Source organism: Procambarus clarkii, unplaced genomic scaffold (assembly GCF_040958095.1).
Source record: "Procambarus clarkii isolate CNS0578487 unplaced genomic scaffold, FALCON_Pclarkii_2.0 HiC_scaffold_340, whole genome shotgun sequence".
Taxonomy (NCBI): Eukaryota; Metazoa; Arthropoda; class Malacostraca; order Decapoda; family Cambaridae; genus Procambarus; species Procambarus clarkii.
In genome coordinates this window covers 95,210-120,396 of record NW_027189373.1, presented here as the reverse complement: position 1 = coordinate 120,396, position 25,187 = coordinate 95,210, and the positions used below count along the sequence as shown (strand labels likewise).

The 25,187-nt window shown below is 44.4% G+C and overlaps 1 protein-coding gene across 1 annotated transcript in view; it reads right to left on the bottom strand.

Annotated features, from left to right (window-relative positions):
- LOC138361385 (beta-lactamase-like protein 2 homolog) overlaps positions 1–10,321 on the bottom strand; it is a gene marked incomplete at its 3' end in the record, with an annotated part of 106,601 nt that extends 96,280 nt beyond the window's left edge. Inside the window, exons 1-2 of the mRNA XM_069320734.1 lie at positions 10,256–10,321; positions 7,636–7,678 (exon numbers count right to left, since the gene is read on the bottom strand). The remainder of the gene's footprint in view (positions 1–7,635; positions 7,679–10,255) is intronic.
- Positions 10,322–25,187: the final 14,866 nt, after the last annotated feature.

Here is a 25,187-nt window from a genome sequence, read left to right as displayed (position 1 = left end):
CTTTAGTGATACGGGTCAAGGATGTACAAAACCGCGGAAGAGGGACCCTCCACGGGGGCAAAGAAGGAACAACACGAGGAGAAACATCAGAAATACGAACGGAAAGAGAATCCTGTAGGCGAGATAACCGGACAGAAAGAGGGTGGTGAAGAGGAACAGGAACCGCAGGAGGGGTAAAAGTTAAAGCACGACAGAGGCGAGAGGAAGGATGTTGCAAGGACCGCGCAAGATAGCGAAGACAGTAGCGATCACGGCGGTCCTGGAGAGACAGGAAGCCAGTGTCAACATACAAGCTAAGGATGGGAGTCGAACGAAAGGCACCAGAACTGAGACGCAACCCAGTATGGTGCAAAGCATCAAGACGGCGAAGAGTAGAAGGAGAAGCAGACGAATAAGCAGGGCAACCATAATCGAGCTTAGACAGGACGAGAGAGGAATGTAAAGCAAGGAGAGTGCGCCTATCTGCCCCCCAAGAAGTATGGGACAAGACCCGAAGGAGGGTAAGGGCCTTAGAGCACTCAACACGGAGGTAAGAGATATGGGGAGACCAAGACAAACGAGTGTCAAGGAATAACCCCAAAAGCTTCGCGGAATCTTTGTATTCAAGGGGATGACCATAAAGTGACAAAGAGGGACGAAGAACAACCCGTTTCCGCGTAAAAGTCATGGCACAAGTCTTAGAAGTAGAGAACTTGAAGCCATGACCTGTGGCCCAAGACGACACGGCATCAATGGCAAGTTGAAGCCGGCGTTGAAGGAAAGGCGAATCATCACCCTGACAACAAAGGGTAAGATCATCGACATAGAGAGCGGAGAATACACCAGAAGGAAGAGAGGAAAGAAGACCATTGAGGGCAACCAGAAAAAAGAGTAGTGCTCAGAACACTACCCTGGGGCACACCTTCGTATTGCTGAAAAGAGGGAGAGAGAGCGATACCAAGGCGCACCCGAAAGGAACGACGAGAGAGGAAGCTGCGGAGAAAGAGAGGGAGATGACCACGAAGGCCAAAAGAATGAAGTTGAGATAGGATATGATAACGCCAAGTGGTGTCGTAAGCCTTTTCTAGGTCAAAAAGGACGGCAACAACGGAGGTCTTCGCAGCAAAAGCAGTACGAATATAGACCTCCAAGTTCACCAGGACATCTGTCGTGCTGCGGCACTTGCGGAAACCAAATTGAGAAGGGGAGAGGAGGTGATGGTGTTCCAGGAACCACATCAGACGAACGTTAACCATACGTTCAAAGAGTTTGCAGACACAACTTGTGAGAGCAATAGGGCGAAAGTCCTTAGGGGAAGTACCCAGAGACCCCGGTTTGCGAACAGGGAGGACAACGGCATCGAGCCAGTCCTCAGGGACTGACGACGACTCCCAGATCCGATTATACAGACTCAGTAAATACTGAGACGTGCTCGGAGGGAGATGGCGAAGCATCTCATAATGAATACCATCGGAGCCCGCCGCCGTAGAACCGCAGAGGGCCAGGGCAGAACGAAGTTCAGAGAGAGAGAAGGGATCATTATAGGGAAGCTGAAGATGAGTGCAGAAATCTAAAGGACGAGACTCAAGGACAGGTTTACGAAGAAGGAAAGATTGGGGAAGATGAAGACCAGAGCTAACAGAAGAAAAGTGGGAACCCAGTTCGGAAGCGACCTGCAACGGGTCCGCCACAAGACTATCATGGAGGTGAAGGACCGGTGAAACATCGGGAACGAACTTACCCGCTATCTTGCGGATACGCTTCCAGATCTGGGCCAGAGGGGTTTCGGACGTAATTGTTGAGACATAAGATGCCCAACATTCACGGTTAGCCGTACGGATGGCCCTACGGGCCACCGCACTCGCTTTCCGAAAGAAAAGAATCGGTCGTCTGCCTACGGCGGTGCTTCTTCCAGGCTGCACGCTTACAGCGGACAGCCCGAGCACAGTCCGCATTCCACCAGGGAACGCACTTCCGTGGACCTCGAGAGGAAGAGCGAGGGATAGAGCGGAGGGCAGCGTCGAAGACAGTGTCATGAAAAAGGAGGAGAGCGCGAGAGAGGGGCAGAAGGGAGAGGTCAGAGAGAGTAGCACTGAGGGAAAATAGGGTCCAGTCCGCCTTAGCAAACTGCCACCTAGGGAAAGAGAGGGAAGGGCGAAAAGAGAAAAAGGAAACAAGGATGGGGAAATGATCACTTCCATGGAGGTCATCAAGAACCTGCCACGTGAAATCTAAGTAAAGAGAAGAAGAGCAGAGAGAAAGATCAAGACAAGAAAGGGTGCGAGTTCGAGAGTCCAAATGAGTGGGCTCACCAGAATTCAGAAGAGACAGGGAAGAAGAGAGGAGAAACGGCTCAAGGAGGCGACCCCGGGTATTCGTCAGAACGTCACCCCAAAGAGAATGACGACAATTGAAGTCACCCAGCAGGAGCACAGGCTCCGGCAAGGAGTCTAGGAGGTGTTTCAAATCAGGAAGAGAGAGCGGGACACTCGGGGGGAGATAAATGGAACAAACTGTGTACCATTTCCCCACAAAGATACGAGCAGCAGAACAATGGAGAGGCGAAGGAAAAAGTAAAGGAACAAAGGGAACATCAGCCCGAATCAAGAGAGCAGAAGAATTAGAAGCCCCAGCAATGGCTGGGGGAGGGGGGAGAGAAAGGAATAGCCACGAAAACGACCAGGACGAGCACCAAGCATTGGCTCCTGGAGACAGACACAAAGGGGCGAAAACCGCGAAACCAGAAGTTGGAGTTCGAGGAAATTGGCGTAATAACCTCGAACGTTCCATTGAAGAATGGACAACGACGAGAAGAGAAAGGACAAAAACAGAGAACAAGGAAGAAACAAAGGCGAAAGACCAACAGAGCACGTTAAAGAATATCAGGGTCGGGATCAGGGTCAGCAAAGTCAGGGTTAGGGGGCATGGGTAAACTGAGCAAAGACGGAGGGAAGGAAATGGGAGACCAGATCAGAGGTGGGCGGGCAGGGTCCGGAGGAGGAGGAGGAGGAGGAGGAGGAGGAGGAGGAGGAGGAGGAGGAGACAACGGAGAGGAGCCGTCAAGGACAGCAGCAGGAAGAGGGGGAGTAGAAAGAGGGGAGCGCACCCCAGCAAGAGCAGCAACCGAAAGGGAAGCAGGGGCCAAAGAAACCTCCATAGCAGGAACAGGGGGCGCAAGCACTGAAACGGGAGGGGAAGGAGCAACAGAGCCAGAAGGAGGAGCTGAGGAAGAAAGCGAAGCCTTCTTACCCGCCGGGGAAGAGGAAGGAGAGGAGCCAGGCTTACGCTTCTGACTTAAAGAGACCGGTGTCCCAGCAACCACGTACTGGGCAACGGATTCCAGTGTCTCAACAGGAGAAGCCGAACGAGAGCACACATGACGGCCGGTAGGAGAGCGATGGACATCCGCCCGCACCGACAGGCGGTGGGGAGAGCCGATAGATGGAGGAAGAGGATGGGAAGGAGGATCGGAGGGGGACGAGGAAGAAGACACAGAAGACACGACAGACCGGGTAGAAGGAAGGGGAACCCCAGACAGAGGACCAGGAGGAGGATCCTTCGGGACAGAACCCAAAGGGACAGAGGAGGGGGCAGTGGGCGCATCAGGGTCCAAGGCCCGGAAACGGTTGTGAGTCTGAGGAAGGCGGGAAGGACGAGGAGAGGAAGAGCGCAACACGCGAGCATAAGAGATATTAGCATAAGGCGGGAGCCAGCGAACCTGGCGCCTCGCCTCAGGAAAAGATAAACGCTCCCGGTGCTTCAGGTTAAGGACGGCCGCCTCAAGCTTGTAATGGACACACGCGCGGGAGAAGGTAGGATGGGCCTCACCGCAGTTGAGGCAGCGAGCTTGGGGAGAAGCGCACTCCGACTTAGAGTGACCTTCGCCACCACACAAAGGACAGAGAGAGACAGTCCCAGAGCAGCGGAGGGCACCATGCCCAAACCTCCAGCACTTGTTGCAGAGCCGAGGAGAAGGAATGTACTCCTGGACAGAGCACCTGGCACCAGCAAGAATGACAGAGGGCGGAAGGGTCCTACCATCAAAGGTAATCTTCACAACCCGGAGGGGTTGACGGCGACTACCACGAGGGGGACGAGTAAACGTGTCCACCTGGAGAATAGAATGGCCCTGGGCAGCAAGGATATGTCGAATATCGTCGTGGCAGTCGCGCAGGTCCCGAACACCGGTCGCAACATGGGGCGGGAGCAGAATAGTGCCAACACTGGCATTCAACTGAGCGTTCTTCGAGACCCGAACAGGGGTCTCGCCAAGACAGGATAAGGCAGCCAAGCGGGAAGCAGCATCCTGAGAAGGAGCAGCAATGACACATGTACCGAGACGAGTGGGGTTGAAAGTAATGGAGGCATCCACGGAATCAACGAGATGTCGATGGAGGGAGAAATCATCAGGAGGCGCAGAATCAAGAGGGAGGAGATCAAAATATTTGGCCCACGAAGCGGGACCAAACAAGGCTTGATAGGTAGCAGAACTGGAAGGAATCGAGCGAGAGCGGCGGTGAGAACCCCCAGAGAGAGAGGGGTTAAAAGGCGCAGTAGTAACAACTAGAGAAGGAGCCGCGCCAGGGGACGAGGTAGTCACCACTGGGGGCTTGGGGCTCGACCCAACCACAGAGGAGGGAGGGGAGCCAGGGGAAGGAGTCAGAGAAGCCAAAGGAGGAGCAAGGTCGGGGCCCAATGCAGCGGAGGCTACAGAGCCCGGTCTTCCAACACGGACCGACTCGGGGGCTTGGTCGCCCACCCCACGAGCCTGAGAAGGTAAACCAGAAGCAGCCGAAACAGGGGTTATCATCTTGACGAAAGAAGAATTCATTCACGAATGTGCCCCCACACCCACCATGGAGCCACAATTAGAGGCAGGACACCCAACAAGAAGCTATCGCCGATCATGCCGGGGCCTCCTAGGGGTGCGTCGTGAGTATACGCCCCACAAACGCCACCTTAAGAAACTGACAGTCCGTCGAGATCGGGTTCAGTGACGAAAGGGGGATTGACAATAAAAGGTTCTCCTCGCTCTCGACGTCGGGTACTACAGTTCTACGGGTGCAAGAGTATGCCTCCTCAAGCACCCGGGCGTCAAAATAGAAGAAGTCCAAGGGAAGAACCAGAACGAGCAAAAGGTCGGCAGGAAACGGCAAGCAGATAGGAGAAGAGGGGGGAGAAAAACGAAACAGAAGGAAAAGGAAAAGGTGTCCAGCAGAATTGGAGAGGACGGCAGCAGGAGCACAAGGCTAGAAAAGGATAGAGGACTGTCCCAAGGAGCATCACACTCTGGCAGCCGCCCACTAAGCCCCCACAAGGGCAACAACGAGCTGAGCGGGGAGGGAGTCCACACTAAAAGATTTGGTTGTGGAGGAGATTCCCGCCCGAAGGTCGGCCATCTTGGCGCGCAGATTGAACACCCCTGGCTGGACTTACTTTCCACACCTCGCCTGGAGCTCATCTTTGAATTCAGATGGCTTTTTTGGGCCAGTGTGTGCTCACTGCAGCTACCCAGGGGCTCACAGCACCGGGGGAGGCCGGAGCCTCACTAATGGACGCCTCCCCGAGCGGGGGCGCCATGTACGTTGACAGCAAGTCGCAGAGAGGAAAACGTCTGCTGGAAAATGAGTCGGCTGATGCTGTGCCAAAGCGAGATGCTAAGAGAATGTCTTTGCCTTCAGAAGACCTTTCTCTTGTGGTACCTCATTCCTCGTTTGTGGTTGTCCTAATCCAGTCAGAATCAGCTCAGTGCGTGGTTGCAAATCCTCGTACCTTAGGTGCAGCAATTGAGGCTTCAGTATTGTGGTCACATTGCCTGCCTGAGACCGCGTGTACCATGGGTAGGGGTGCAGCACTGAAGCTACACATCAAAAAGGAGGCTCTATCACACATCCGTGTATCCTACATTATTAAGTTTGGGGACTGGCCTGTCAGGTGCCGACAGGTATTGTCGCAGGAGCAGTCTCGGGCCCGGTATGGGAAGATTGGCCCAATGACCAGAGTGTTGATGTGGATAACATCCAGACCGCTCTGCATGTGTTAGGGGGTGCATCAGCGGGATTATTGGAAGTTACCAGGATTCACGGAGCAGCAAACCCGACATCCATGGTCCGTGTAAAGTTCGATGGGCCCCTCCCTGATCGGGTGGCACTACACAGGACCTCGTATCAGGTCCAGCCCTACAACTTCCCTGTGTTACGATGTTACGCTTGTTATCTATTGGGGCACAGTCGCCTCGCCTGCCGTAATGAAGCACACTGTGCAAACTGCGGCAAAACAGGCTATACAGACAGATATAACGGTGGGTGCAACTTCAGGGGAAGGTCAAGCTTCCCATGACCTTGGAGTCATTGGAGATGGGTTTGTGGATTACCTGACCTAGCAGTTTATGCCTTTGGGGAGATCTCCCCCATCCCCCCCCCCCCCTGGCGTATGCATTAATGATATATAATGCATATGCCAGCCAGTCCAAGCCTAATCTTAAGGTAATTCTCCTATCCCTCAATTTATTCTTTACCTACTCTTCACAGCAAGTCTTTGTCACCCACATTGAACAATATTCTAAGTCTTCACTACCCCAAAACTTGCCTCGCCACCCAACTTTTACCTTACCATACATCTTTGCTACCCATCATTTGGTTCGGATTAAACATTCAAGGTTAAATGTTTGCCCTTGATCACCTAGCAGCAATTGAGGATACAGATGTAAGCTGATTGGAGTGTCGCGTTCTGAGTGTAAACTAGTAGAACGTAAGTCAAGAAACTGCAGATGGCCTATTGTTCTGCACGTGGCACTTCCTATTTATATCCACCCACACTCATTCATATACGTCTAACCTAAGCTTCAGCCAATCAAAGATTCCTATGCCTATTATGATCCAGTGATCCAGTAGTATGATCCACAATAGACTTGAGAATGATCCAGGACGGACCGAAACGTCGTTGTCCTTTCACCTTCTAGTGTGTGGTCTGGTCAACATACTTCAGCCACGTTATTGTGACTCGTCGTCTGCACATGATCCAGTAATTTGTTCCGCAAATTCACAACCCAGTTACCAAACCAGTATTTACCCAGGTATTTCCTAAATCTAAACTTATCTTCATTTAAAGCCTTATCAATAACTCCCTTGTTATGCCCATTAACTACTTGTACACTTCAATCATGTCACGTTAAGGTTTTTCCAACATCTCTTCATACAGAAGCTTTCTAATTTGCGGGATTAACTTTGTCATCCTAACTGACGTGTTCTAGTGAATTATGTCCATTCTTTAGCATGGCGACCAAAACTGAACTGCATAATCTAAATGGGACCTAAAAACAATACGTTAATAAACCCACCCGACTTATTGCTAACTCTTCTATAAATAAATCTATGGGAAAGAAAAGCTCTCAGCCTGTTAACAAGAGTGTACAAATCCACAAGGGCCGGGATGAGGATTCGAACCTGCGTCCGAGAGCATCCCAGACGCTGCCGTAATCGACTGAGCTACGACATGGTCAAAAGGAGTTGAAACCGAAGTTCTACTGAACTTACTGGATCCTGCAGCCTCTCCGAGGCACAAACCAGTGTAAGTGTAACAAGAATGTGAAGTTGACTACGTCCATCTAGTTCCACCCGCTCCTCCCCAGAACTAGTTGTTAAATAAGCACTTTACCTTGACTCCTCTGATCCAACACTTGTCCACACGGGCCACACTCCTGAAAAAATATTTTTTACATATATTTAGGGCAAGTATAAGTAATTATTACAATAAGGCACCAAACCGGGAAGGCTATGTAGCACCAGGGTAAGTATAAACAGTTTATTTCAAATACAATCGAGTAGGAAAATACAATTATGAATTTCAAGAACACTGGAACCAATCACTGGAAAAGGTGAAATTGCAATGGAGATTAATTACAGATTGTATCAACAATAGCGAGTAGGCAAGACTGATAAGACTGCAATAGCCTAACGGAATACATTTTTGTCTCTGACTCATGAGGCTATGGTTAAGCATCAATGTTCATTTAAAGTTACATAGAAACACATTATCTTATTACGGTCTTCCACTAAAACAAACCTTTAGCTAACCTTGGATAAACGTACTGTGTATTATTAATTTATTTAGCTGTTTATTGGCCTAAATTATATAAATAACATGCTTAAAACCTCTTAAGTACAGTATATGGTCTCTGAGCACCAAACCAACGTTAGAAGCCTAGTGATTACATTGTCAAAAATTACCATTTACAGGTGAAACCATTTCATATCGCAGAGTAAACAAGATGGAAACAATTATCTTCCACATTTATTTGCACAATTGCCATCCTGATATGACCACTCCATCGCCCCAGTCGTTAACACACTAAGTGCAGGCGATGAGTCACAATAACGTGGCTGAAGTAGTTTGACCAGACCACACACTAGCAGGTGAAGGGATGACGACGTTTCGGTCCGTCCTGGACCATTCTCAAGTCGACTTGAGAATGGTCCAGGATCGAAATGTCGTCGTCAACACACTAAACAATCTAGGGTGGCTTGTTGCTAAACATTACAAGTCACCTTTACCTTAGCTACAAGACACGTTGTGCATATTATCAAACTACCTTTAATGTCATAATGCAGCAGTTTGCGCGCTCAAAATACAGATAGACAAACTCCTCAGGAACCGTAGGGGAACCTTTGACAAGCCGCCGGCTTCCTGTTGCCGTAGAGGGCACTATGGAGAAATGGTGGCCCTCTGGTAAATTTAAGTCAATATTACCTAGGAGTTATGATGTACCAGCCATTGAACATCTGGGACTCACAGTTAATATGAAAACAATCCTTAAGAATAGTTAAACGAATCTTTGACTGAAACGAACAACAATGAATATTGAACTGTACGAGTCTCTGTTGTGGTCCCATCTGGCCTACTGTCCTAATATGGAAACTTCACTTCAAAAAGATATCAATGATTTTCCGCTTTGGAGAAAGTTCAAGACAGCAACAACAATCATGCCAGAACTTGTTCAACTGTCACTACCACGAATCTTTGAAGGACTAACACTATAAATGTTTAAATTGTTATAGATTTTGATAGATTAGCCTATAAATTTTGCTAGAAATTACCTTCTTAATATTATCTGTTAGATTAAGGCCCTGCCCGAAGCGCTATGCGTACTAGTGGCTTTACAAGAATGTAAACACATCATGCCATGTACTCTCAGAAACCCAATGTAACTTCTTATAGATATATAAATAAATGAATAACAGCCGAGGCCTTTGTAATACTATTTTAATGCATTGCTTTATACTTTGTAAAGTCTTTTAGAGAAGTGCTTTGTATTTATAACCTCCAACTTTGTCAGTATTACAAATTAAAAAAAAAAATTATAATACTGACCAAATTGGAGGCTATTAATACAGACCACTTCTCTAAAATGTCATATTTGACACAGACAGGCTGGACAACAGCTTCAAGCTCAACAAGCCACAATGTAACACAGAAAATAGATGTGTTGTTTCCCCCATAGGGGGGATTAACCCATGAACCCGCTTAACCACTCAAGTCGTAAATGCAGAGTCATTCCTCTTGTTCACAATATACACAAGACAAATCCTCAATAAAATAAGGGTGGAGGGAGTAGGAAGGCTGACCTTTGACAAGGTGCCGCCATCCTGTCCCCGTCGAGGCCACTGTAGATGGTGGCCCTTAGGTCAATTCATCATAGGAGCCCTTCTCCTTCCATCATCCTGAATCATGCTCATCGTACTAACCTGCACCCCCTCAATCCCCCCCCCCCCACCATCGTCACACAATCTGTGGCCAAAATTTCTCGTTTCATTCAGATTTTCATCAAAATATGTCGAAGATTTCTCTTTGGGTTGTTTTAAGGGGCCTGACAGCCGAGTGGACAGCGCTTCGGATTCGTAATCCTGAGGTTCCGGGTTCGATCCCCGGTGTAGACTGAAACAAATGGGCACTTTCTTTCACCCAGATGACCCTGTTTACCTATCAGTAAATAAGTACCTGGGAGTTAGACAGCTGCTATGGGCTGTTTCCTGGGGATGTGTAAGAAAAAGAAGGCCTGGTCGAGGACAGGGCCGCGGGGGATGCTAAGCCCCGAAATCATCAAGATAACCTTAAGATTGATGGCTAGCTACTGGCGTGGCTATTAAGGCCACCACAAGCGCCCTAATGACTTAACTAGCGGGTACACCTATGGCTGCCACCTGACAATCTCCTCTATATTTTGTCTAAATACATAAAATATACAAAATAATAACGAATAACAACATGAAGTACACACCCCGAACAATTCTTTCTATATTATGATTATGTAATGATATCTGTAACACATTTATTTTTTGCTCACTGGTAATCAACGTGACACTTGCCAGGCGGCGGCTGGTCGACAAATGAGCCACACGTTAAGAAGCGGGACTCCCAGACGCGCCACTCACCCTTACTTCACTATAATATCTAAACTGTCAACCTCTAATACAGTTAAGCATCTGACCACCAGAGGGGCTAATGCTCCCCTGTTATTACGCCATCCATATAATGATTGTTCTCATTATTCATTGTTGAACGTTTAAATACATTCAACACTGTAGTGACAATGTCAGACCTCGAAGGAAGAATTGAAACACCCTTCTTTAGATGTATTATTAATTACGAAAATACTTAAGGAAATTCCTGTTTCAATTCTTCCTTCGTGGTCTGACACTGTCGTCACCATTTTCATCACGTGTTAATTGTCTTGTGATTTACACGCAGATTTTGTAGTGTATATACGACAACTTCAGGAAAGTAATGAGTAGCGGATTTAGTCTAAACAATAATATATGCTCTTTGTTTTTAGTGCCAAATTATCTGGCAAATATACATTTGGAGATGTAGCTCAATCCTTCCTGTAGCCCAATCTTTCCTGTAGCCCAATCCTTCTTGTAGCCCAATCCTTCCTGTAGACCAATCCTTCCTGTAGCTCAATCCTTCCTGTAGCCCAATCTTTCCTGTAGCCCAATCCTTCTTGTAGACCAATCCTTCCTGTAGCCCAATCCTTCCTGTAGCCCAATCCTTCCTTCCAAATCTGATTTGTATTATAATATTATTGGAGGTGTTGTGGTTTCTGTTCTAGGTTCAGGATTGTACCTGGTCCAGGTGTCATCTTATGTTGCGTTTATTTCTTTGTTGCTATATCCATTGTTCACCAACACTTCAGTTAACTTTCAAACTCCCTACTGACGTTGCTCCATTCTGAGCAGTGGGTAAGGGCTCGACGAATATAAGTGTTTAGAACACTGGCTTTGTGTCTTTGGGAGCACTCACTCCTACTGTTTAGGCATAATCCTATGTTTGTAGGCTTAGTATATACGCTACTGCTTAGAGATGCTCCTGTTAAATTGTGTGTTTATTTTTCTACTTATACTGAATCCTTTTAAAGTGTGTCCTTATCTGTCATTTGCATCAAACTTCATCCCTCCCACTAACCTGTTTGGTAGTGAGTTCTGCTAATCGTGGATTGCTGTTACGTAGCTCATTTAGCTTCATAATAGTTGGATGGCTGAAATAAAAAGGCGTCAATTAAACAGAGCAGAAATTTATGAGAATGATGTTCAAAAATACCAAATAGTTATTATTTTATCTGTAGAAAACGATGTCTTACAGACAGGGTAAAAAAAAAATGAATGTAATGAAACATCATTTACTTGGCGAGAGCCAGAGGTTCCCTGGAGCTATCCAGGCTGATATGGATATATTAGATTTTGGCATCAGTCAGTGTGAATGGAGTTCTACTGAATTACAATCTCTCAGCAAATGAACTTTTTTTCACCCTCATTGTTTGCTGTGATCGCCAACATGGTATTTAGAAAAAGTTGATCTGCTGCTGACCTCTTGCTAAATCTCTCCATTAAGTGACATTAGACACTGGATGAATCATAGATCAGCAGTGTTGTTGATCTAAATATAGCAGGTGCATCTGAGTGGGTTTGGATTAGTAGGAAAGCATCACGCACTAGCCCCAGTCACCATTCTGCAATATAAAAAACATCCCCCATGCTTTCCACATCACTTTTTTATAACCAACATATGCCAAGTTCTGAAAGCGGCGTTTGGTCACATTTGTCCCAATCCCCACTACAGTTTTCAAAATATCCCAAACATCTCAATTTTGAGGCCTGAGCCATATTTTCGAGCCAAATTCTGGCTCTCTGCACGTATTCGCAGTTTTAAATTACGACTTTTTTTTACACAACATATGCCAAGTCTTGATAGCGGCAGTGAGTCACAATTTGCACAAACTCCCCTGCAGCTTTCAAAATATCCGAAATATTCCAATTTCGAGGCCTGAGCCATATTTTGGAGCCAAATTCTGGCTCTCTGCACGTATTCGCAGTTTTAAATTACGACTTTTTTATACCCAACATATGCGATGTACTGAAAGCGGCGTTTGGTGACATTTGACCCAAACCTCCCTGCAGTTTTCAAAATATCCTAAACATCCCAATTTCGAGGCCTGAGCCGTATTTTCGAGCCAAATTCTGGCTCTATGCACGTATACGCAGTTTGAAATTACGACTTTTTATACCCAGCATATGCCAAGTCTTGATAGCGGCAGTGAGTCACATTTTGCACAAACTCCCCTGCAGTTTTAGAAACATCCCAAATATCCCAATTTCGAGGCCTGAGCTATATTTTGGAGCCAAATTCTGGCTCTCTGCACGTATTCGACGTTTGAAATTACGACTTTTTTATAGCCAACATGTGCCTAGTAATGAAAGCGGCGTTTGGTCACATGTATCCCAAACCCCCCTGCAGTTTTCAAAATATCCCAAACATCCCAATTTCGAGGCCTGAGCCATATTTTGGAGCCAAATTCTCGCTCTCTGCACGTATTCGCATTTTGAAATTACGAATCTATATACCCAACATATGCCAAGTACTGAAAGCGGCGTTTGGTCACATTTGTCCCAAACCTCCCTGCAGTTTTCAAAATATCCCAAATATCCTAATTTCGAGGCCTGAGCCATATTATAGAGCCAAATTCTGGCTCTCTGCACGTATTCGCAGTTTGAAATTACGACTTTTTTTACCCAACATATGCCAAGTACTGAAAGCGGCGTTTGGTTACATCTGTCCCAAACCCAGCTGCAGTTTTCAAAATATCCCAAACATTCCAATTTCGAGGCCTGAGCCGTATTTTGGGGCCAAATTATGGCTAATGCACATATTCGCACTTTGAAATTACGACTTTTTATACCCAACATATGCCAAGTCCTGAAAGCGGCAGTGAGTCAAATTTTGCACAAACTCCCTTGCAGTTTTCAAAATATCCCAAATATTCCAATTTCTAGGCCTGAGCCATATTTTGGAGCCAAATTCTGGCTCTCTGCACGTATTCGCAGTTTCAAATTACGACTTTTTTATACCCAACATATACCAAGTACTGAAAGCGGCGTTTGGTCACATTTGTCTCAATCCTTCTTGCAGTTTTCAAAATATCCCAAACATCCCAATTTCGAGGCCTGAGCCATATTTTGGAGCCAAATTCTGGCTCTCTGCACGTATTCGTAGTTTGAAATTGCGACTTTTTTATACCCAACATATGCAAAGTACTGAAAGTGGCGTTTGGTGACATTTGTCCCATACCCTCCTGCAGTTTTCAAAATATCCTAAACATCCCAATTTCGAGGCCTGAGCCGTATTTTGGAGCCAAATTCTGGCTCTATGCACGTATACGCAGTTTGAAATTACGACTTTTTATACCCAGCATATGCCAAGTCCTGATAGCGGCAGTGAGTCACATTTTGCACAAACTCCCCTGCAGTTTTGGAAACATCCCAAATATCCCAATTTCGAGGCCTGAGCTATATTTTGGAACCAAATTCTGGCTCTCTGCACGTATTCTCAGTTTGAAATTACGACTTTTTTATACCCAACATATGCGAAGTACTGAAAGCGGTGTTTGGTGACATTTGTCCCAAACCCCACTGCAATTATCAAAATATCCTAAACATCCCAATTTAGAGGCGTGAGCCGTATTTTGGAGCCAAATTCTGGCTCTATGCACGTATACACAGTTTGAAATAACGACTTTTTATTCCCAACACATGCCAAGTCCTGATAGCGGCAGTGAGTCACATTTTGGACAAACTCCCCTGCAGTTTTCGAAATATCCCTAATATCCCAATTTCGAGGCCTGAGCTATATTTTGGAGCCAAATTCTGGCTCTCTGCACGTATTCGCCGTTTGAAATTACGACTATTTTATACCCAACATATGCCAAGTATTGAAAGCGCCGTTTGGACACGTATGTCCGAAACCCCCCTGCAGTTTTCAAAATATCCCAAACATCCCAATTTCGAGGCCTGAGCTATATTTTGGAGCCAAATTCTCGCTCTCTGCACGTATTCGCAGTTTGAAATTACGACTTTATATACCCAACACATTCCAAGTACTGAAAGCGGTGTTTGGTCACATTTGTCCCAAACCTCCCTGCAGTTTTCAAAATATCTCAAATATCCTAATTTCGAGGCCTGAGCCATATTATAGAGCCAAATTCTGGATCTCTGCACGTATTCACAGTTTGAAATTACGACTTTTTATACCCAACATATGCCAAGTACTGAAAGCGGCGTTTGGTTACATCTGTCACAAACCTCCCTACAGTTTACAAAATATCCCAAACATCCCAATTTCGAGGCCTGAGCCATATTTTGGAGCCAAATACAAGCTCTTTGCACGTATTCGCAGTTTGAAATTACGACTTTTTATACCCAACATATGGCAAGTACTGAAAGCGGCGTTTGGTTACATCTGTCCCAAACTCCCCTGCAGTTTTCAAAATATCCCAAACATCCCAATTTCGAGGCCTGAGCCGTATTTTGGAGCCAAATTCTGGCTCTATGCACGTATTCGCAGTTTGAAATTATGACTTTTTATACCCAACATATACCAAGTACTGAAAGCGGCATTTGGTCACATTTGTCCCAAACTCCCAGCAGTTTTCAAAATATCCCAAACATCCCAATTTCGAGGCCTGAGCCATATTTTGGAGCCAAATTCTGGCTCTATGCACGTATTCGCAGATTGAAATTACGACTTTTTTATACCCATCATATACCAAGTACTGAAAGCGGCGTTTGGTCACATTTGTCTCAATCCTTCTTGCAGTTTTCAAAATATCCCAAACATCCCAATTTCGAGGCCTGAGCCATATTTTGGAGCCAAATTCTGGCTCTCTGCACGTATTCGTAGTTTGAAATTGCGACTTTTTTATACCCAACATATGCCAATTACTGAAAGCGGCGTTTGGTGACATTTGTCCCATACCCTCCTGCAGTTTTCAAAATATCCTAAACATCCCAATTTCGAGGCCTGAGCCGTACTTTGGAGCCAAATTCTGGCTCTATGCACGTATACGCAGTTTGAAATTACGACTTTTTTATACCCAACATATGCCAAGTACTGAAAGCGGCAGTGAGTCACATTTCGCACAAACTCCCCTGCAGTTTTCGAAATATCCCAAATATCCCAATTTCGAGGCTTGAGCAATATTTTGGAGCCAAATTCTGGCTCTCTGCACGTATTCGCAGTTTGAAATTACGACTTTTTTATACCCAACATATGCCAAGTACTGAAAGCGGCGTTTGGTCACATTTGTCCCAAACCCCCCCTGCAGTTTTCAAAATATCCCAAACATCCCAATTTCGAGGCCTTAGCCATATTTTGGAGCCAACTTCTGGCTCTCTGCACGTATTCGCGGTTTGAAATTACGACTTTTTTATAGCCAACATGTGCCTAGTAATGAAAGTGGCGTTTGGTCACATATATCCCAAACCCCCCAGCAGTTTTCAAAATATCCCAAACATCACAATTTCGAGGCCTGAGCCATATTTTGGAGCCAAATTCTGGCTCTCTGCACGTATTCGCAGTTTGAAATTACGACTTTTTATACCCAACAAATGCCAAGTTCTGTAAGCAGCGTTTGGTCATATTTGTCCCAAACTCCCCTGCAGTTTTCAAAATATCCCAAACTACCCAATTTCGAGGACTGAGCAATATTTTGGAGCCAAATTCTGGCTCTATGCACGTATTCGCAGTTTGAAATTACGACTTTTTATACCCAACATATGCCAAGTCCTGAAAGCAGCAGTGAGTCAAATTTTGCACAAACTCCCCTACAGTTTTCGAAATATCCCAAATATCCCAATTTCGAGGCCTGAGCCATATTTTGGAGCCAAATTCTGGCTCTCTGCACGTATTCGCAGTTTGATATTACGATTTTTATACCCAACATATGCCAAGTACTGAAAGCGCCAGTGAGTCACATTTTGCACAAATTCCCCTGCAGTTTTCGAAATTCCCCAAAAATCCCAATTTCGAGGCATGAGCCATATTTTGGAGCCAAACTCAGGCTCTCTGCACGTATTCGCAGTTTGAAATTACGACTTTTTTATACCCAACATATGCCAAGTACTGAAAGCGGCGTTTGGTTACATCTGTCACAAACCTCCCTACAGTTTACAAAATATCCCAAACATCCCAATTTCGAGGCCTGAGCCATATTTTGGAGCCAAATACAAGCTCTTTGCACGTATTCGCAGTTTGAAATTACGACTTTTTATACCCAACATATGGCAAGTACTGAAAGCGGCGTTTGGTTACATCTGTCCCAAACTCCCCTGCAGTTTTCAAAATATCCCAAACATCCCAATTTCGAGGCCTGAGCCGTATTTTGGAGCCAAATTCTGGCTCTATGCACGTATTCGCAGTTTGAAATTATGACTTTTTATACCCAACATATACCAAGTACTGAAAGCGGCATTTGGTCACATTTGTCCCAAACTCCCAGCAGTTTTCAAAATATCCCAAACATCCCAATTTCGAGGCCTGAGCCATATTTTGGAGCCAAATTCTGGCTCTATGCACGTATTCGCAGATTGAAATTACGACTTTTTTATACCCATCATATACCAAGTACTGAAAGCGGCGTTTGGTCACATTTGTCTCAATCCTTCTTGCAGTTTTCAAAATATCCCAAACATCCCAATTTCGAGGCCTGAGCCATATTTTGGAGCCAAATTCTGGCTCTCTGCACGTATTCGTAGTTTGAAATTGCGACTTTTTTATACCCAACATATGCCAATTACTGAAAGCGGCGTTTGGTGACATTTGTCCCATACCCTCCTGCAGTTTTCAAAATATCCTAAACATCCCAATTTCGAGGCCTGAGCCGTACTTTGGAGCCAAATTCTGGCTCTATGCACGTATACGCAGTTTGAAATTACGACTTTTTTATACCCAACATATGCCAAGTACTGAAAGCGGCAGTGAGTCACATTTCGCACAAACTCCCCTGCAGTTTTCGAAATATCCCAAATATCCCAATTTCGAGGCTTGAGCAATATTTTGGAGCCAAATTCTGGCTCTCTGCACGTATTCGCAGTTTGAAATTACGACTTTTTTATACCCAACATATGCCAAGTACTGAAAGCGGCGTTTGGTCACATTTGTCCCAAACCCCCCCTGCAGTTTTCAAAATATCCCAAACATCCCAATTTCGAGGCCTTAGCCATATTTTGGAGCCAACTTCTGGCTCTCTGCACGTATTCGCGGTTTGAAATTACGACTTTTTTATAGCCAACATGTGCCTAGTAATGAAAGTGGCGTTTGGTCACATATATCCCAAACCCCCCAGCAGTTTTCAAAATATCCCAAACATCACAATTTCGAGGCCTGAGCCATATTTTGGAGCCAAATTCTGGCTCTCTGCACGTATTCGCAGTTTGAAATTACGACTTTTTATACCCAACAAATGCCAAGTTCTGTAAGCAGCGTTTGGTCATATTTGTCCCAAACTCCCCTGCAGTTTTCAAAATATCCCAAACTACCCAATTTCGAGGACTGAGCAATATTTTGGAGCCAAATTCTGGCTCTATGCACGTATTCGCAGTTTGAAATTACGACTTTTTATACCCAACATATGCCAAGTCCTGAAAGCAGCAGTGAGTCAAATTTTGCACAAACTCCCCTACAGTTTTCGAAATATCCCAAATATCCCAATTTCGAGGCCTGAGCCATATTTTGGAGCCAACTTCTCGCTCTCTGCACGTATTCGTCAGTATGAAATTACGAATTTTTTATACCCAACATATGCCAAGTGATGAAAGCGGCGTTTGGTTATATTTGTCCCAAACCTCCCTGCAGTTTTCAAAATATCCCAAACATCACAATATCGAGGCCTGAGCTATATTTTGGAGCCAAATTCTGGCTCTCTGCACGTATTCGCAGTTTGATATTACGATTTTTATACCCAACATATGCCAAGTACTGAAAGCGCCAGTGAGTCACATTTTGCACAAATTCCCCTGCAGTTTTCGAAATTCCCCAAAAATCCCAATTTCGAGGCATGAGCCATATTTTGGAGCCAAACTCAGGCTCTCTGCACGTATTCGCAGTTTGAAATTACGACTTTTTTATACCCAATATATGCCAAGTACTGAAAGCGGCAGTGAGTCACATTTCGCACAAACTCCCCTGCAGTTTTCGAAATTCCCCAAAAATCCCAATTTCGAGGCCTGAGCTATATTTTGGAGCCAAATTCTGGCTCTCTGCACGTATTCGCCGTTTGAAATTACGACTATTTTATACCCAACATATGCCAAGTAATGAAAGCGCCGTTTGGTCACATATGTCCGAAACCCCCTTGCAGTTTTCAAAATATCCCAAACATCCCAATTTCGAGGCCTGAGCCATATTTTGGACCCAAATTCTGGCTCTCTGCACGTATTCGCCGTTTGAAATTACGATTTTTTATAGCCAACATGTGCCTAGTAATGAAAACGGCGTTTGGTCACATACATCCCAAACCCCCCTGCAGTTTTCAAAATATCCCAAACATCCCAATTTCGAGGCCTGAGCCATATTTTGGAGCCAAATTCTGGCTCTCTGCACGTATTCTCAGTTTGAAATTACGACTTTTTTATACCCAACATATGTGAAGTACTGAAAGAAGCGTTTGGTGACATTTGTGACAAACCCCCCTGCAGTTTTCAAAATATCCTAAACATCCCAATTTCGAGGCCTGAGCCGTATTTTGGAGCCAAATTCTGGCTCTATGCACGTATACACAGTTTGAAATAACGACTTTTTACACCCAACATATGCCAAGTCCTGATAGCGGCAGTGAGTCACATTTTGCACAAACTCCCCTGCAGTTTTCGAAATATCCCAAATATCCCAATTTCGAGGCCTGAGCTATATTTTGGAGCCAAATTCTGGCTCTCTGCACGTATTCGCCGTTTGATATTACTTCTTTTTTATACCCAACATATGCCAAGTAATGAGAGCGGCGTTTGGTCACATATGTCCCAAACCCCCCCTGCAGTTTTCAAAATATCCAAAACATCCCAATTTCGAGGCCTGAGCCATATTTTGTAGCCAAATTTTGGCTCTCTGCACGTATTCGCACTTTGAAATTACGACTTTTTATACCTAACATATGCAAAGTTCTGAAAGTGCGTTTGGTCATATTTTTCCCAAACCCCCCTGCAGTTTTCAAAATATCCCAAACATCCCAATTTTGAGGCCTGAGCCGTATTTTGGAGAAAAATTCTGGCTCTATGCACGTATTCGCAGTTTGAAATTACGACTTTTTATACCCAACATATGCCAAGTCCTGAAAGCGGCAGTGAGTGACATTTTGCACAAACTCCCCTGCAGTTTTCAAAATATCCCAAATATCCCAATTTCGAGGACTGAGCCATGTTTTGGAGCCAAATTCTGGCTCTCTGCACCTATTCGCAGTTTGAAATTACGACTTTTTTATACCCAACATATACCAAGTACTGAAAGCGGCATTTGGTCATATTTGTCTCAATCCTTCTTGCAGTTTTCAAAATATCTCAAACATCCCAATTTCGAGGCCTGAGCCATATTTTGGAGCCAAATTCTGGCTCTCTGTACGTATTCGTAGTTTTAAATTACGACTTTTTTATACCCAACATATGCGAAGTACTGAAATGTTTGGTGACATTTGTCCCAAACCCCCCTGCAGTTTTCAAAATATCCTAAACATCCCAATTTCGAGGCCTGAGCCATATTTTGGAGCCAAATTCTGGCTCTCTGAACGAATTCGTATTTTGAAATTACGACTTTTTTATACCCAACATATGCGAAGTACTGAAATGTTTGGTGACATTTGTCCCAAACCCCCCTGCAATTTTCAAAATATCCTAAACATCCCAATTTCGAGGCCTGAGTCGTATTTTGGAGCCAAATTCTGGCTCTATGCACGTATACACAGTTTGAAATTATGACTTTTTATACCCAGCATATGCCAAGTCCTGATAGCGGCAGTGAGTCACATTTTGCACAAACTCCCCTGCAGTTTTCAAAATATCAGAAATATCTTAATTTCGAGGCCTGAGCCATATTTTGGAGCCAAATTCTCGCTCTCAGCACGTATTCGCATTTTGAAATTACGACTTTATATACCCAACATATGCCAAGTACTGAAAGGGGCGTTTTGTCACATTTGTCCCAAACCTCCCTGCAGTTTACAAAATATCCCAAACATCCCAATTTTGAGGCCTGAGCCATATTTTGGAGCCAAATTCAAGCTCTTTGCACGTATTCACAGTTTGAAATTACGACTTTTTATACCCAACATATGCCAAGTACTGAAAGCGGCGTTTGGTTACATCTGTCCCAAACCCCCCAGCAGTTTTCAAAATATCCCAAACATCCCAATTTCGAGGCTTGAGCCATTTTTTTGGAGCCAAATTCTGGCTCTCTGAACGTATTCGCACTTTGAATTTACGACTTTTTATACCCAACATATGCAAAGTTCTGAAAGCGGCGTTTGGTCATATTTGTCGCAAACCCCCCTGCAGTTTTCAAAATATCCCAAACATCCCAATTTCGAGGCCTGATCCAAATTTTGGAGCCAAATTCTGGCTAATGCACATATTCGCAGTTTGAAATTACGACTTTTATACCCAACATATGCCAAGTCCTGAAAGCGGCAGTGAGTCACATTTTGCACAAACTCTCTTGCAGTTTTCAAAATATCCCAAATATTCCAATTTCTAGGCCTGAGCCATATTTTGGAGCCAAATTCTGGCTCTCTGCACGTATTCGCAGTTTGAAATTACGACTTTATATACCCAACATATTCCAAGTACTGAAAGCGGCGTTTGGTCACATTTGTCCCAAACCTCCCTGCAGTTTTCAAAATATCCCAAACATCCCAATTTCGAGGCCTGAGCCATATTTTGGAGCCAAATTCTGGCTCTCTGCACGTATTCGCATTTTTAAATTACGATTTTTTATAACCAACATATGCGAAGTACTGAGAGCGGCGTTTGTGAACATTTGTCCCAAACCCCCCTGCAGTTTTCAAAATATCCCAAACAACCCAATTTCGAGGTCTGAGCCATATTTTAGAGTCAAATTCTTGCTCCATGCAAGTATTCGCGGTTTAAAATTACGACATTTTATACCCAACATATGCCAAGTCCTGAAAGCGGCAGTGAGTCACATTTCCAACAAACTCCCCTGCAGTTTTCGAAATATCCCAAATATCCCAATTTTGAGGCCTGAGCCATATTTTGGAGCCAAATTCTGGCTCTCTGCACGTATTCGCAGTTTGAAATAACGACTTTATATACCCAACATATGCCAAGTTCTGTAAGCGGCGTTTGGTCATATTTGTCCCAAACCCCCCTACAGTTTTCGAAATACCCCAAACATCCCAATTTCGAGGCGTGAGCCATATTTTGGAGCCAAACTCAGGCTCTCTGCACGTATTCGCAGTTTGAATTTACGACTTTTAATTTATACCCAACATATGCCAAGTACTGAAAGCGGCAGTGAGTCACATTTCGCACAAACTCCCCTGCAGTTTTCGAAATATCCCAAATATCCCAATTTCGAGGCTTGAGCAATATTTTGGAGCCAAATTCTGGCTCTCTGTACGTATTCGCAGTTTGAAATTACGAATTTTTTATACCCAACAAATGCCAAGTACTGAAAGCGGCGTTTGGTCACATTTGTCCCAAACCCCCCCCCCCTTTAGTTTTCAAAATATCCCTAACATCCCAATTTCCAGGCCTTAGCCATATTTTGGAGCCAAATTCTGGCTCTCTGCACGTATTCGCAGTTTGAAATTACGACTTTTTATACCCAACATATGACAAGTACTGAAAGCGGCAGTGAGTCATATTTTGCTCAAACTCGCCTGCAGTTTTCAAAATATCCCAAACATCCCACTTTCATGGCCTGAGCCATATTTTGGAGCCAAATTCTGGCTCTCTGCACGTATTCGCAGTTTGAAATTACAACTGTTTTTTACCCAACATTTACCAAGTACTGAAAGAGGCGTTTGGTCAAAATTGTCCCAAACCCACCTGCAGTTTTCAAAATATCCCAAACATCCCAATTTCGAGGCCTGAGCCATATTTTGAAACCAAATTCTGTCTCTATTCACGTATTCGCGGTTTGAAATTACGATATTTTATACCCAACATATGCCAAGTCCTGAAAGCGGCAGTGAGTCACATTTCGCACAAACTCCTCTGCAGTTTTCAAACTATCCCAAACATCCCAATTTCGAGGCCTTAGCCATATTTTGGGACCAAATTCTGGCTCTATGCACGTATTCGCGGTTTGAAATTACGACATTTTATACCCAACATATGCCAAGTCCTGAAAGCGGCAGTGAGTCACATTTCCTACAAACTCCCCTGCAGTTTTCAAAATATCCTAAATATTCCAATTTTGAGGCCTGAGTCATATTTTGGAGCCAGATTCTGGCTCTCTGCACGTATTCGCAGTTTGAAATTACGACTTTTTATACCAAACATATGCCAAGTACTGAAAGCGGCAGTGAGTCACATTTTGCTCAAACTCCCCTGCAGTTTTCAAAATATCCCAAACATCCCACTTTCATGGCCTGAGCCATATTTTGGAGCCAAATTCAAGCTCTCTGCACATATTCGCAGTTTGATATTACGATTTTTATACCCAACATATGACAAGTACTGCAAGCGGCAGTGAGTCACATTTCGCACAAACTCCCCTGCAGTTTTCGAAATATCCCAAATATCCCAATTTCGAGGCTTGAGCAATATTTTGGAGCCAAATTCTGGCTCATTGCACGTATTCGCAGTTTGAAATTACGACCTTATTTATGCCCAACATATGCCAAGTACTGAATGCGGCGTTTGGTCACATTTTTCCCAAACCGTCCCTGCAGTTTTCAAAATATCCCAAACATCCCAATTTCAAGGACTGAGCAATATTTTGGAGCCAAATTCTGGCTCTATGTACGTATTCGCAGTTTGAAATTACGACTTTTTATACCCAACATATGCCAAGTGTTGAAAGCAGCAGTGAGTCAAATTTTGCACAAACTCCCCTACAGTTGTCGAAATATCCAAAATATCCCAATTTCGAGGCCTGAGCCATATTTTGGAGCCAACTTCTGGCTCTCTGCACGTATTCGCAGTATGAAATTACGAATTTTTTATACCCAACATATGCCAAGTGTTGAAAGCGGCGTTTGGTTATATTTGTCCCAAACCTCCCTGCAGTTTTCAAAATATCCCCAACATCACAATATCGAGGCCTGAGCCACATTTTGGAGATAAATTCTGGCTCTCTGCAAGTATTCGCAGTTTGATTTTACGATTTTTATACCCAACATATGACAAGTACTGAAAGCGGCAGTGAGTCACATTTCGCACAAACTCCCCTGCAGTTTTCGAAATATCCCAAATATACCAATTTCGAGGCGTGAGCCATATTTTGGAGCCAAACTCAGGCTCTCTGCACGTATTTCCAGTTTGAAATTACGACTTTTTTATACCCAACATATGCCAAGTACTGAAAGCAGCAGTGAGTCACATTTTGCACAAACTCCCCTGCAGTTTTCAAAATATCCCAAACATCACAATATCGAGGCCTGAGCCATATTTTGGAGCCAAATTCAGGCTCTATGCACGTATTCGCGGTTTGAAATTACGACTTTTTATACCCAACATATGCCAAGTTCTGAAAGCAGCGTTTGGTCATATTTGTCCCAAACCCCCCCTGCAGTTTTCAAAATATCCCAAACATCCCAATTTCGAGGACTGAGCAATATTTTGGAGCCAAATTCTGGCTCTATGCACGTATTCTCAGTTTGAAATTACGAATTTTTATACCCAACATATGCCAAGTCCTGAAAGCGGCAGTGAGTCAAATTTTGCACAAACTCCTCTACAGTTTTCGAAATATCCCAAATATCCCAATTTCGAGGCCTGAGCCATATTTTGGAGCCAACTTCTGGCTCTCTGCACGTATTCGCAGTATGAAATTACGAATTTTTTATACCCAACATATGCCAAATACTAAAAGCGGCAGTGAGTCACATTTTGCTCAAACTCAACTGCAGTTTTCAATTTTTTTTTTTTTTTTTTTTTTTTTTTTTTTGAGATATATACAAGAGTCGTTACATTCTTGAACAGCCACTAGTAACGCGTAGCGTTTCGGGCAAGTCCTTAATCCTATGGTCCCTGGAATACGATCCCCTGCCGCGAAGAATCGTTAACCTGCCGCGAAGAATCGTTCAAAGAATCGAAAATATCCCAAACTACCCAATTTCGAGGACTGAGCAATATTTTGGAGCCAAATTCTGGCTCTATGCACGTATTCGCAGTATGAAATTACGATTTTTTTATACCCAACATATGCCAAGTGTTGAAAGCGGCGTTTGGTTATATTTGTCCCAAACCTCCCAGCAGTTTTCAAAATATCCCAAACATCACAATATCGAGGCCTGAGCCATATTTTGGAGCCAAATTCTAGCTCTCTGCACATATTCGCAGTTTGATATTACGATTTTTATACCCAACATATACCAAGTACTGAAAGCAGTGTTTGGTCACATTTGTCCCAAACCCCCTGCAGTTTTCAAAATATCCCAAACATCCCAATTTCGAGGCCTGAGCCATATTTTGGAGCCAAATTCTGGCTCTCTGCACGTATTCGCAGTTTGAAATTACGACTTTTTTATACCCAACATATGCCAAGTACTGAAAGCACCGTTTGGTCACATTTGTCCCAAACCCCCCCTGCAGTTTTCAAAATATCCCAAACATCCCAATTTCGAAGCCTAAGCCATATTTTGGAGCCAAATTCTGGCTCTATGCACGTATTCGCGGTTTGAAATTACGACATTTTATACCCAACAT